The 12,759-nt window shown below is 43.3% G+C and overlaps 1 protein-coding gene across 14 annotated transcripts in view; it reads right to left on the bottom strand.

Moving 5' to 3' along the window:
• Positions 1-12,759, bottom strand: part of Camta1 (calmodulin binding transcription activator 1) — a 791,014-nt gene that overhangs the window by 777,652 nt on the left and 603 nt on the right. The window lies entirely within an intron of this gene.

Here is a 12,759-nt window from a genome sequence, read left to right as displayed (position 1 = left end):
ATAGATAGATAGATAGATAGATAGATAGATAGATAGATAGATAGATAGATAGATAGGATAAGACATCGCATAGCTTTCTCTTCTTTAAATGGTGCTAAAGTGTGCCCAATACACAATTTACCACTGTAGCCATTTTTGGACACACAATGTAGTGGCAGCAAGTACGTGTGCACTGTGCACCATTTATCACTGCTTACTTTTAACATTCAGAGAGATGAGTTCTTATTTTACTGAACCAACAGTTCTACTACTGTTCCTTCACCTAATGGCCAGAGCAAGGAACCTCTGCAGGGCAGGACTGGCAAAATATGCAAAAGATAGCAGAGAGCAGTCACCTCGACTGAAGCACCGGAGCAGGTAAACGTTATGGCATTACCACCAAGGCCAGAGGAGCTGCAAATGCCAAGAGGACAGACAAAAGCTGCCACGGTGTCTGGGCAAGCCAAGAGGTCATCATCTCATTACTACACTTGCATCAAAGACACTTGCACAAGCAGAAACGTCTCACACTTAGAATAACGTGTCTGGTACAGGGAACGGCTGTCTCTTCCCACCCAAAATGCCTGCAGTAAATTCTGGGCAAGTAAACTATGATCAATTTCTGGAGGACCCCTAAGGAGAAAGACAAGTACTTCAAAAGCTCCGAGTGCCCACTCGCCACCTTGCTACTTGTTACAGCTTTCTTTTTAGCACAACAGCTTTCATCAATAAAACTAAATGAGGAAGAAACCTCCACTGAAGCTTTGTCAAAGCAAACAGCTCAAGCCAGCATATTTCATAACAGCAAAGATGGGAAGGACAAGGCAAGGAATATTTACAAGAATACCAGGAACTTGAACTTGTCTCCCTGTATCTCTAAGTACAAAAACCCAAAAAGTGAATTATGTTCAAGACCTCCCGAAATGCTCAACCTGGTACAGCCCAGGGACTGTGTCCAGGTAAAAAATGCTTGCTATACTATTGATTGCAACAGACCACGGCAACAACCCAACCCACCAGTTTCATAGGAAGTCTGTATTCACTGAATTACTGGCAGTCAATATATTTTAATAACACTTATATTAATCAACTCCAAAAAAATATAGTTAAATGAATATAAATACTATCTTGAACATAGATGATTGGGGTCAGCAAATAATACTTTTTCAAATGCAGTCACATATTATAAATCTATTTTCCAAAACTGTAAACCTTCATCCATACCTGCATAAAGGCTTTAAATCCACCACAAAGAATACCTAAGAAGACTGTTTCCATGTTGGACATCTTCATTAAAAACCTTAACAATCTTTTTACTTTCTCTAATATAAATACAATGTGATAAACAGAAGGGGGGATTTCTATGTACAGCAAGCATAAGGGAAGCACCTCAGAGGCTATACTTCAAATCCCCCTTTCTTGGTTTGAGCCTATATATTTATTTTGACCTGGTTTAAAAGCTTCAAAAGGAAAAAAAAAAAAAAAAAGGTTCGACAGAGCAACCTTGTATCAGCAAGGAAGCTGCAAACTTAACTGCATATATCTACCTTCTCTTTCTTATCATAAAAAAGAATGGGTAGGACTTTCAGAGGTCATTTCTAGGACAGCTCTTTATCCATTGGGACAGTCTCCTCACAATCATTACCAACTACTTCATGCCACAGAGCTGAGGTCTGGAAAAGATGAGATGAAGAGAAGAGCCAGAGTCAAAAGTAACGAATGGATGGATGAAAGTAAGGAAGGAAAGATGGATGAATGGATGGATGGACAGATGAAAACTGTCTGATAAGGACAAGAGCTAAAGAGGCCAGAGAGGTTTCTACCTCCTAATCCCAAAAGTAGCATCAAAGTCAGCAGCAGCCTCCTGCTAGTGGGGCCTCTTAGTGTCAGCCCCTCTAAGGGGAAGGAGAGCACTACCTAGGAACAAAAGGGGGGTTGTTAAAAGTCTGGGGCTTATGGCCGGAGGATCAGCCTATCACTTCTTGATTCAGAGTACGACAAGAATGACAACGCCAACACCAAGACACCAACATCTAAAACCCGGTCACTGCAGCCCCCAACTTTTCAGAAATCCTACCGAGGTACATAGCTTTTAAAATTAGCAAGTCTTACCATTAAACAATCCTTTCTTGGGGTCCCAAGATACCTTAGCCAATAAAGCACTTGCCACCATGCATGCTGGACCTGAGGTAGATCCCTGAATTCCTCATGGTGGAAAATAACGACTCCAGGGAGGTGGCCCCTCATCTCCATGCCTCTCCCCACCATATAACGCTTGGGGAAAAGACAAATAAACCAGCCCCGGGCTAGAGAGAAGGCTCAGCAGTTAAGAGCACATACTATTCTTCCAGGACTTAGACTTCAGGTCCCAGGACCCATGTCAGTGGCTCACAACTACCTGTAACCCCAACCCCAGCAGCTCCCAACACCCTCTTTGGACCTCCAAAGGCATGTCACTCACTCTCGTGCACACATGCAACACATACACATAATTTAAAACGTAGCTTTAAAAAATAAAGCCCTAGGGATTGAGAGAGAGTGGCTAAGAGCACTAGCTGCTTTTCCAGAGGACCCAGGTTTGATTCCCAACACCTACATGGTGTTCACAACTCTGTGTAACTCCAGTTCCAGGGATCCAATGCACAGAAGTGGTACACAAACACACACACAGGAAAAACACCAAAGCACATGAAAACAAACTTTGTAAAAATTAAAAACAAATTTTAAATAAAATAAATTAGTCTTCAACATTGCAAATGGTTGAGTGGTAGGGCATTTGTTAGAGGCCACAAAGCCCTGCATTCTACTCCCAGCACTTCAAGAAGAAAACTTAGATCTATATAATTTATTTTTACATATACTATCTATGCACATACAATCATATGTACATATGAATAAATAGCACAGTTCCATAATTGCAAATCATACTGAAATAACATCAAAACCATTTTAACTTTTAGAAAAAAATAATAATTATCATGCCTTCAGATTCCCCTCTTAGTACATCTAAAAAAACAAAAAAAAAAAACAAAAAAAAACTAGCTCACAGAAAAGTCACCCATCTGTTGCTATCAGACAACTCAAAGGCACATGAAGCTTGCCTAAAGATACAAGAAAATGTACCTATGAGTTGTCACATGGCTTAAAATGCTGCCCCCAGGGGTAGACAACTCAGTCAGTAAAGTGCTTTTGCACCCCTGTAAAAACGGGGTGCACCGTACATACACTTCCACCACTGGGAGGGAGACACAGGTGGACCCCTGGGGCCTTCAACCTGCCGTTCCATCAGTGAGCTCCAGGCTGACCGAGAGAACTGTCTCAAAGAGCTGGAAGGCACCACACCACACTTCTGATTTCTACATGTATTAATTCTGTATTTAAGCTTTTTATTTATACGGTGGAGAGCCATGGGAAGCCTAAGCACAACTTGCTTTAGTCATTTCTCTTTCTACCATGTGGGCAGCTTGGTGGCAAGTGTCCTTATTCACTAAGTCATCTTGCTGGCCCAAAAAAGGAATATTTAATGGTAAAACTTTGCTATTTTCAAAACTGTGTATTTCTATAGGATTTCTAAAGAGTTGATCTATAAACAGGGCTTACACATAAACATACAAAATACACACAAAATAAAGTTTAATTTAAAAAAAAATACAGAGTAAGATACGTTGGCAAAGCCCTGGTTTATTCCCTAGTGCACACGCATGCGCACACATTTAAGAAAAAGGTGAGTATCAACAGCAATGACTACAGTTCTATCATCATGAACTGAGCTAAAATGATACTGCCCAAAAGTAACATATGCTATTCCTAAATGTCCTTGCCAATTAAATATTCAGAAAGTAAGTGAAGCCCCCAAGAAAGCAAAGAAAATTAACTTGTTTACAGCTAACCATTCATCAGCCATAGGATTAAAAGATACCAGAAGCCAGAAGCCCGGCCTCCACCTTGGCCCTGTAGAGGAAAACTCAAGTAAGACTGGGTCTTATACTGAGTTCTTCAAGACTGTCTTCACTGGTTTAAATTACAAACAGTAACCTCCCTGAAGGAGAAGCTACAGTCCACAGCTACATGAGTACAATCCAGAGAAATGAAATCTGACTCTAATTCAAGGGCTGCTATGCCTTCCACAACAACAGTATATCAAAAGCAAAAATGTTAAAACTATAAAATAATCAAGTTACTTGAAATATTTCACGAGTAACCAAATGCTCACAGTAGTCCAAGTGAATTCTGTAGTAACATGACCTGATCCCATGCCTAACCTCTTTGAAATGGAGTCTTCCTATTCAACAAATGGTAAAATAAAGATCCTTTGTAACAAAGGAAATACAGCATAGCACTCTAACCTCCTAGCCAAAACAAAGATTTTGTAACAATATGTTCACAGCACAGCTCAACAGAAAGATGAGCTAATTACAAGTGCTGCGTTAGCTCGCAAGCTGTCTAGCCAGCAACCTTGCCCAAACTGAGCTGCTGCAGACCAGCAGGAGCAACTACGGCACTTTCGGAACAACTGAGCTGTCTCATTTTGTTTTTATCGTATGGTTGACTTATGAACTCACTGCCCGGTGGTAAACTGATCTGTGAATATGCCAGTTCAAGAATACAAAACAACCACAACAACAAAAAATGGAAGCACAAAATTCATGAATGAAAATGCTGACGTCATAGCTTAGGTCTCAGCACTGGAGAACACAAGAAAACGAGCATCTATCTTCAGGGATATTAAATCACCAGTCACTTAGTGAAGTAGGGACATGAAACAGGCCCTCCCTGCTCAGAATGAAGAAAGCGGACAACAGAAAAACTCTTTTTACCATTACTCTCGCATGAGGCACAAACAGGCACAGCTCATGAATTAACCAACTATTTCAAGTATTAGAGTTAATACTTGCACTTTATAAAGACTTGGGGGATGAGTGTACATCATAAAACTTTTTTTCCCTTGGAGCTAGAGATGGCCCAGCAGCTGAGAGCACTTGCTGCTCTTCAGAGGACCAGAGTTGGGTTCCCTGCACCCACATTGGGCAGCTCACAGCTCTTCTGCCTCTGGGGATACCTATATATATATATACGGGCATGCACACACATACACAAACACACACACAAATAATAAAATAAACCTTTAAAAAGCTTCCTCCCACCATGTGTCCTACACTTACAAAGAGCACAGACAGCAACAATAACAGACTGGCCAGCTCGGCCTCACTACACCTCACAGTAAGTAATTCTAAACATAGTAAGTAAGACTCTCAGGCCTGCAGAACAACTTAGATTTTTATGTTAGGAAAAGGATGCTTTTATGTAGTGATGCAATATAAACTATTAGCAGAAAACGTTGATTCATTCAGAACTATTAAACTATCTCACTAGTAGTGAGATTGTACACATTTTTCAGCTTTCGGCAGAAACACTAAGAAATAAAAAACTTCTGTAAAGTTTAGACACAATTATCTAAAATCCTTCTATTCAAGACACTTAACCCATCAATTCTAAATCCCTAATGTTAAGATTATTACATCCCTAAAAAACAGCAGTGGCCTCAGAGCCTTCGTGACCTCTCCAAACACAGGATTACAAGGACAGTCTCACTATTTGCATTATGGTGCAAATAACCATTTGCACAGCTTAAAATAGCCATTCACCAAAATGGATTTTTTTTTTTTAATTTAAGCAATAAACAATTCTGCCAATAAACATTTTGAAAAGGAGATCTTATTAAGTTAAAATGCAAACACACCGGTTTTATCTACAGATCTGGAGTGCTGGCGGATCAGTTCAACTTCCACAAGTACCTTTGATAGAACACCACTACCCCCTTGTGGATTCGAAATAAAAATTCTTATCTTGAATCTAGTTTTGAAATGTTCCATTCTGTGGAACTTCCACCAAACTTCACAGTCTCTTCACTAAAAACTCTATTTTATCTCAAGTACTTTCTAAAAGAAGGGACGGAAACAGTTTAAGATAACAAAGGCCATCAACAACTTTGTGGTGGAAACAGGCATCCCATTGCTAGTGTAACCTTAAGGGCATCTTCATCATTAACAGCTGATTATATCACCCTCATAGCTTTGTGTTGTCTATGATCTCATACTTCGTAACACTTTCTTATCACTTCCAACTGCCTCAAAAACCAAAGGGACACACAGACTGTTCAGTAGAAATTCCTGGTAACTCACATGCCTTCGGAAATAATTCTTGGCAGTCTCAACCAGCCCTGATGAAAGAACACTATATTTTTCACAACTAGAAACAAGGGGCAGAAGGTGTTTTTCAGTCGAAAGAACACCTGCAAACAAAAATGGAGGCGCATGTCTGTAATACCAGAACCTGGTTGGCTAATGAGAAGTTTAAGGTCATCGTCAACTACAGTGTGTTCAAGACCAGCCTGGGCTACACGAGACTATCATAAATAAAATAAATAAATAAATAGGTAGGTAGGTAGGTAGGTAGGTAGAGAGAGATAGATAGATAGATAGATAGATAGATAGATAGATAAGTGAATGAATGAATGATAAGTTTTTTTGTAAAGGACAGACATGGAGGGAGACAAGGATGGTGATGAGAAGAATGAGTGCATCTGGAAGCATCTGCACACAGCTCCACACAAACAAATCTCACTGAGGAAGATCCAAAAGGATGACAGGCCTGCTTATCGATTCTCACAGATATTAGGTTTAGCAGTGACATGGGCAAAGAGTCGTGAGGGCTGGCCTGCACATTTGTGGAAGTCACCACCCAATTCTCAAACATATGCAGAACTCATAAGAGGACAGAGTAATTAACCATTGCCTGTATTCCTTCAAACCATTAAGTAGAATAAAGAGAAAAAAAAATAAGCTCCTTGGCAGGTATTATGTTGTGGTAACTGATAAGGAAAAATGGAAAAGATATTGAACAGTCAGGCTGCTAGAAAGGATGCGAAAATGCCATTTAGAATACATTCCCAAAGGTACTAATTGTGCCCAAGCCCAAAACTCACAGCAGGAGTAATGAGAATTAGCCTGGGGGATGGTCTGCCATGTTTGGGGTTATTTTGGTGCAGTTACTGTTTATAGATGTTGGGCAGGAGTGAAGACAGGTATTTTGGTTGGCATGAGGAAGTAAAACGTAATGCCACTTACTTTGTCTCCAAGCACTCCCATGCTTGGCATCTCTTTCAAGGCATAGCAATGTGCGTGCAAACCTGCCCTGCAGAAAGCAGAGGGAAGACAACAGTCCAGGCAGCACATCTCCTTCAAAGTCACCCTCTGGGAACAGTTTCAGAGAGGGACATTTCGAGGCTTGAAAGGCTCAGCTAAATCTAAAGGAGAAAAAGTGACTGCACTTTTCCGAATGAGCAAAGGACTTATGTCCTTTAGAAAACACGAAAACTCTATCAAGAATGAGCAAAACACTGGGATGAATACACAAGAGCCAGTAAAACAAAAGATACCGCCTCGACCCTTCCATCTTATAAAAAGCATTCCTCTTAAAAGAGTGAGAGACTGTAACGTGGGGATTAATGTGACTGGCTGGGCCTCTCTGCACAGGGGTGCATAGTATTTCTTTTTATGTCAGGAATAATGATGTTTAAAAAATGCTCAAGAAATATTACCAGTCTTTACAGGAGACTCATGACATTCTACAAGCTATGATAATCAAAACAGAGAAAGTGGTCCTGAAAATACTGTCTAACTGATGGAGAACATTTATTATGGAGAACAGTAAGAAGTCTCAGACTGTTGTTCAATGTATATATACTTCCTTATATATGACAAATGCTACAGGATGGCAGGCCCTCTCCATCTGTGATGACAGTGCTCACAACCACAAGACAACTGAGCACTACACCATGTTGGCATAAAAAAGGATAAGACTATGCCTGAAGCAGCCTTGACCCTAAACTCAAGTAAAAGAGAAGGGAAGAGGGAGAAAAAGAGAGAGAGAGAGAGGGTGGGCAGGCAGGCACTCCTTCCTAAAACAAGGTGGACAGAGAATCAGAACTAGAGACTCTACCTCCACCCATACATCAGACTGCCCCACAGCACAAGGTGAGACAGAGTTGTTAAGTGTATCCAAAGAGCTATACTGCAATAAAACCAGAGAGAAAGAAAGAAGCCAGACATATGCAGCAAAAACAAATTCTCAAATCCTACAAGGGGAGGCTCAGAAACCTGAAGGACAGCATTTCACTAGGACCCCAATTATAAATGGCACTGTCGACTTGCTGGGACTTAGAACCCATGCGACCTCCCTACTCTACAGGTAGAGAGGGGAAAAGGAGGCAGAGCCTGAGTTACTCAGAATAAACAGAGTATGATGATTCTACAGGATACACAGTATTGAAGAAGACCCATACACGAAAATGCAAAGGACACATCACCTGTCACCACAAAACAAACCATGTGAGGACACAGGGTGCAGCCACCCACAACTAAAGGTTGCTAAAGGAGTGAAGGCTCCAGAAATGGCTTCTACAGCCGCTGTGGAGAGAAAACACAACTTTGGAGAAGAGAACACTTTGGATTAACTTTGATCAATGTCAACATTGTGATGTATATACCTCACCTGCACCCAAAAAGAATCAAGCTTTATTAAAAAAAAAAAAAGAGAGATGAAAGAGAAGAATAGAAAAATACACATAACAATTCTATTAAACAGCATACAGAATTAAAATACACATAGTAAGCCAGTGACTGCATCAGGCTCTGGCCTTGAAGTGATCACCACACTTAGGCATTAGATTTAAATAACTGAACAGCAAAACCCAGTGGTGGCTGGCTCAATGCTTAATGCATGATAGCATGAGCCACAGGAAAGGAAAGAAATGAATGTTTACCTAAAACATTCATTTGAAAATGTATGCCAGTATGTTGCACGCATGATACCTGTTCTCATGTTTACTAAGCATCCCAAACAACTTACCTAGAAGTTTGACCTAAAACTTACACCTAGACAGTCACAGTAAGAATGACTCTTTCTTGTATGTGCACAGTCTGATGGTAAGGAAAGCTGCTAAATGCCTCTCCCAGTACACCTTCCTCCCTCTTCACCACCCTCACAGGACACACACTACTCAAGTACATTTTTGTTATGATTACAATCCAAAATATTAAAGTTCAGAAAAAAGTATATAAGACTTTATTAAAGTCAAGTACTGACAGACTGAAATGTCATTCGTACAGAAGGCTAACAAGATCCAATGTGGTCTTCAGGAAAAGCCACTGAATCCCCACAGATGCTTGCAGCCAGCAGACACCCAGCAAAGGGCTCCAGAGTGAAGAGCTGAGTAACGGAGCAAAGACACAAAGACACCACCAAAGACTCGATGCGTACAACTGAAGGAGCCTAAGAGTGTGAGAACCCTCTACTGCTGCTCCCATAAGGGCAAAGGCAGTGTTTTCCAAGCTGCAGACAACAGGGTGTGAGGAAGGGGCCAAAGTAATGCACAGGACATAGGGCATGGGCTCCAGAGGACTACTTCAAGAGCAGAAAGAACTCAAATCCCACCAACACACGGGCTAACAACTAGTAAACACGGAGGAAACTACTCCTTCCTGGCTCTAGAATGGGCCATTTTAGGGGGAGAAATTAAAACCACCAGGGCCTGAAAACTAAGGAAACAAAACTGTGGCTGAGATGGACATGGCATCCTTGCCTGTGAGTCCAGTATTCATAAGGCTGAGGCAGGAGGACTGATCCCCAAGTTCAAGGCCAAGTTGTTCTACATAGCAAACTCTAGGCTAGCCTGAGCTACAAAACATGACCCTGTATCAAAAAGACAAAATATTACAATTTCTGGTAAAGTAGAAAGAATGAAAATAAAGCTAAGTATAACATAAACTCCCCTCCAAGAACAGGAAAGAGTGATTCCTATCTGTTGAAAAGGAAAAGCTGAATGAACCTGACCTTGCGGAGAGGTTGCTGTGCACACGGCAACATGCAGAACCCACTGACGGGCAGGATGGAGCAGGGAAAGCCAGGTCTTCAAGGAGACAAGAGAAAAGGGTCATCTGGCCTTTCCCAAAAGCTGGGGAATAAGAGTGGAAGGGGAAGTGATGTTTGAACAGAAAGATTAAAGAAAAAAAAAAAAAAAAAAAGCAAAGTGATTAAGAGAAACAGGGCAACCTGACAAATGCAAGAGAAAAGCTTGTACAGATCTGCAACCATCCAGAAACACAAGTATGTTCAACTGAAGAGCCTAACTTCAGAGAAGTGGGCTCTACCACTGGACCTTCACCACCTGTCCTTGCACAGTCCATGTGTGGGTTACTCTGCTGGACTGGCAGTCAGTGGCCTGGAGAAAGGCACAGAAGGGCCTCTCCTGTGTCTACACCAAAATACACAGCTAACTCTTCATTTTTCCAAGGTTCACTAACACCCCTAGAAATAAACAACTCCCCTAGCTGACAACAGACACGGGATAGAAACAGTCTAAAACACACACGAAAATCAGACCAAAAGATGAACTTCCTGGCAATGTTACTGTGCTGAAAAGCAAAGCCAGAGCCAACCGCGGTATCTCCTTACTTGGGAAATCAAGGTGGAGCGCTCCTTTGCTAGGAAAGGGCTTCAAGACAACACAAACACACAATACACAGCTGGATGAAGGCCGAGGCTCCACACTACTGCCAGGCAAAACATAAGCCTTCACTGCTGAGTGGACCTGCTAGAGACAGGGAGATGAGGCACTTGGGCAGAGCCAGGGCTGCTGGGCTCTCACCCGCCCCAGAGAGAAAAGCCTGGAAAAACCCTGCCACCTTCCTAGGAAGTGGCAAGCACTTTTCCAAAGGTACCTTCTTCTCCTAATTTCACAGCAGCTCTCACTTCATTGGCTGAAACACAAAAGGGACGTACTTGAGGCCATCAGTTCCCAGCTCTATCAGGGAGAAGCAGCTTCTTCTCCATTTCCTACCTATCATTTTCCCAAAACACAAGAAATCTCTTTCTCTTACACTGCAGTTAAAAAAAAAAAAAAAAAAAAAATCAAGATAAGAACTTTCACTCCCCAAAGAATCAAGCTGAGCATGCTGTCCCTGGACTCCAAACGGAAAAGTCTGGGCACTCATCAGCAAGCACACCACACATGGGAGATGCGGTGAGCGCTCGGGGCTTTCTGCTTACTCAGTGCAATACAAATGACAAATGAAGGAGTGGTGAAAACTGGCATGCATCAATGACACCTCGGATTCTTCTAAGCCCGAAGTCACCAAAACATATATGGATGTGTATGTATAAATAGTCTTGTATGTTGCCGGTCCCACACACTCTGAGCATAGAGCTGTTGTCTGACCCTTCTAACTTCCTCTGTGCATGTACAGAATGTTGCACATATGCACAAAATGGTGTGTGTGTGTGTGTGTGTGTGTGTGTGTGTGTCAACAACTGTGCAGAGCATCACAATTTCTGTGATGCCAAAGAGGACCAGAACAGCAAAAAATAGAGAAATTTTTCCTCTGCCTGAAAGGTACAAGATCCAAAGAAATGTTTTGATCCCACTAGAGACATATCAGGGCCAAAGGAAGGTTCTGGTACAACAAGGAGCACACAAGCTACCTCTTCTCAAATGGCATGTGGGCGACAAGGGTGTCTCTGCTCCCTATTCTGGATAGAAAGGCATATGGCTTCTCCTTACCCAGCCAACATGAATACAATTTGAGAAAATTAGAAAAAGTCAAGGTAACAGGCTCACTAAATATGGCTGACTGGGAAACAGAAGCCAGAAGGAGGATGAGTTCCCTCAAAAAAAAAAAAAAGGGGGGGGGGAGCTAATTTCCAAGAAAGATTCAAAGACTTCTTGAGAGTGGGACCCATAAAGTCTGGTTCTTACCGCTAAGAAGACAGACATCAGAACACCAAATTCAAGGGCACGTGACCCTTTTCCCAGTGGGATAGTGTTAATTGGTAAAGGGTGCCCCCTAAGATCCAAGACTGAACGGGAAGCAATAGATCCTCGCTTTCCTGCGAGAAAGGAGGAATTCCTGAGGTCCCTTTTCACTCAAGTGGCAGCACATCGGAAGTCCTGCCTGCCCTACATCTTACTGGGGCGCCCACCCTGGCCCAGACAGGGAACTCCAAAGAGAGAGGCAGACAGCTGGGCAGAGGAGCATTGGAGCGTCCGGTTTTCCCAACAAGAAAGAGGGCAACTCGAAGGGTGTTCAGGAAATGAGCTCACCCTCACCCAGGAAAGTGTACGGAGAGAGTACAGATCTGGAAGAAGTGTCTGCCTGCCTATTTAGAAATGACTTCAGAGCTGCACAGGGCCCCACACGCCACTGGGCGAGCAAAGGAGGAGGAAGAACATGGGGAGCAGGAGTCCCCTTGTCCTGGCAAAAAAGGGTAAAGCCAGCGTGCAGAGGCTCCGCGGCCCCAAGAGAGTCCCTTCAAAAAGGGGACAGGCTCCCACGGAACCCTCGGAGCTCGGCGAGGATCGGGGTCATGGAAGGTAAAGGGCAAGGCAGCGTGGAGACCCCACCCTCCCGGTAGCGAGGGTGCAAGGGCAAGAGTGGCAGAACATGCTGTGAGGACCGCGAGGCCGCGCGAGGCCCCCGGCCCTGCTGGGGGAGGGGTCGCCCGGGGCCTCGGTCGAGGGGCGCTCGGCACGAGGGGGGCCCCCTGGCGGGGACCCGCGCGGGGACACCCCCACGCGGGCGCTAGGAGGCGCCTTGCTGCCCGAGGGGGGCTGTGGAGGGGAACGTCCGGCCCTGACGCCGCTACGGCCGCCGGCACCGGTGCCCGCGAGCCCCCGCGGCCCGGGAAACTTTCCGCCCCGCGGCCCCCTCGCGCCCCGGCCGG

The sequence above is a fragment of the Psammomys obesus genome, unplaced genomic scaffold (assembly GCF_907164565.1).
Source record: "Psammomys obesus unplaced genomic scaffold, mPsaObe1.curated_primary_1811, whole genome shotgun sequence".
Taxonomy (NCBI): domain Eukaryota; kingdom Metazoa; phylum Chordata; class Mammalia; order Rodentia; family Muridae; genus Psammomys; species Psammomys obesus.
The sequence above is the reverse complement of the archived record's forward strand: the minus strand, read 5'-3'. Positions and strand labels throughout refer to the sequence as shown.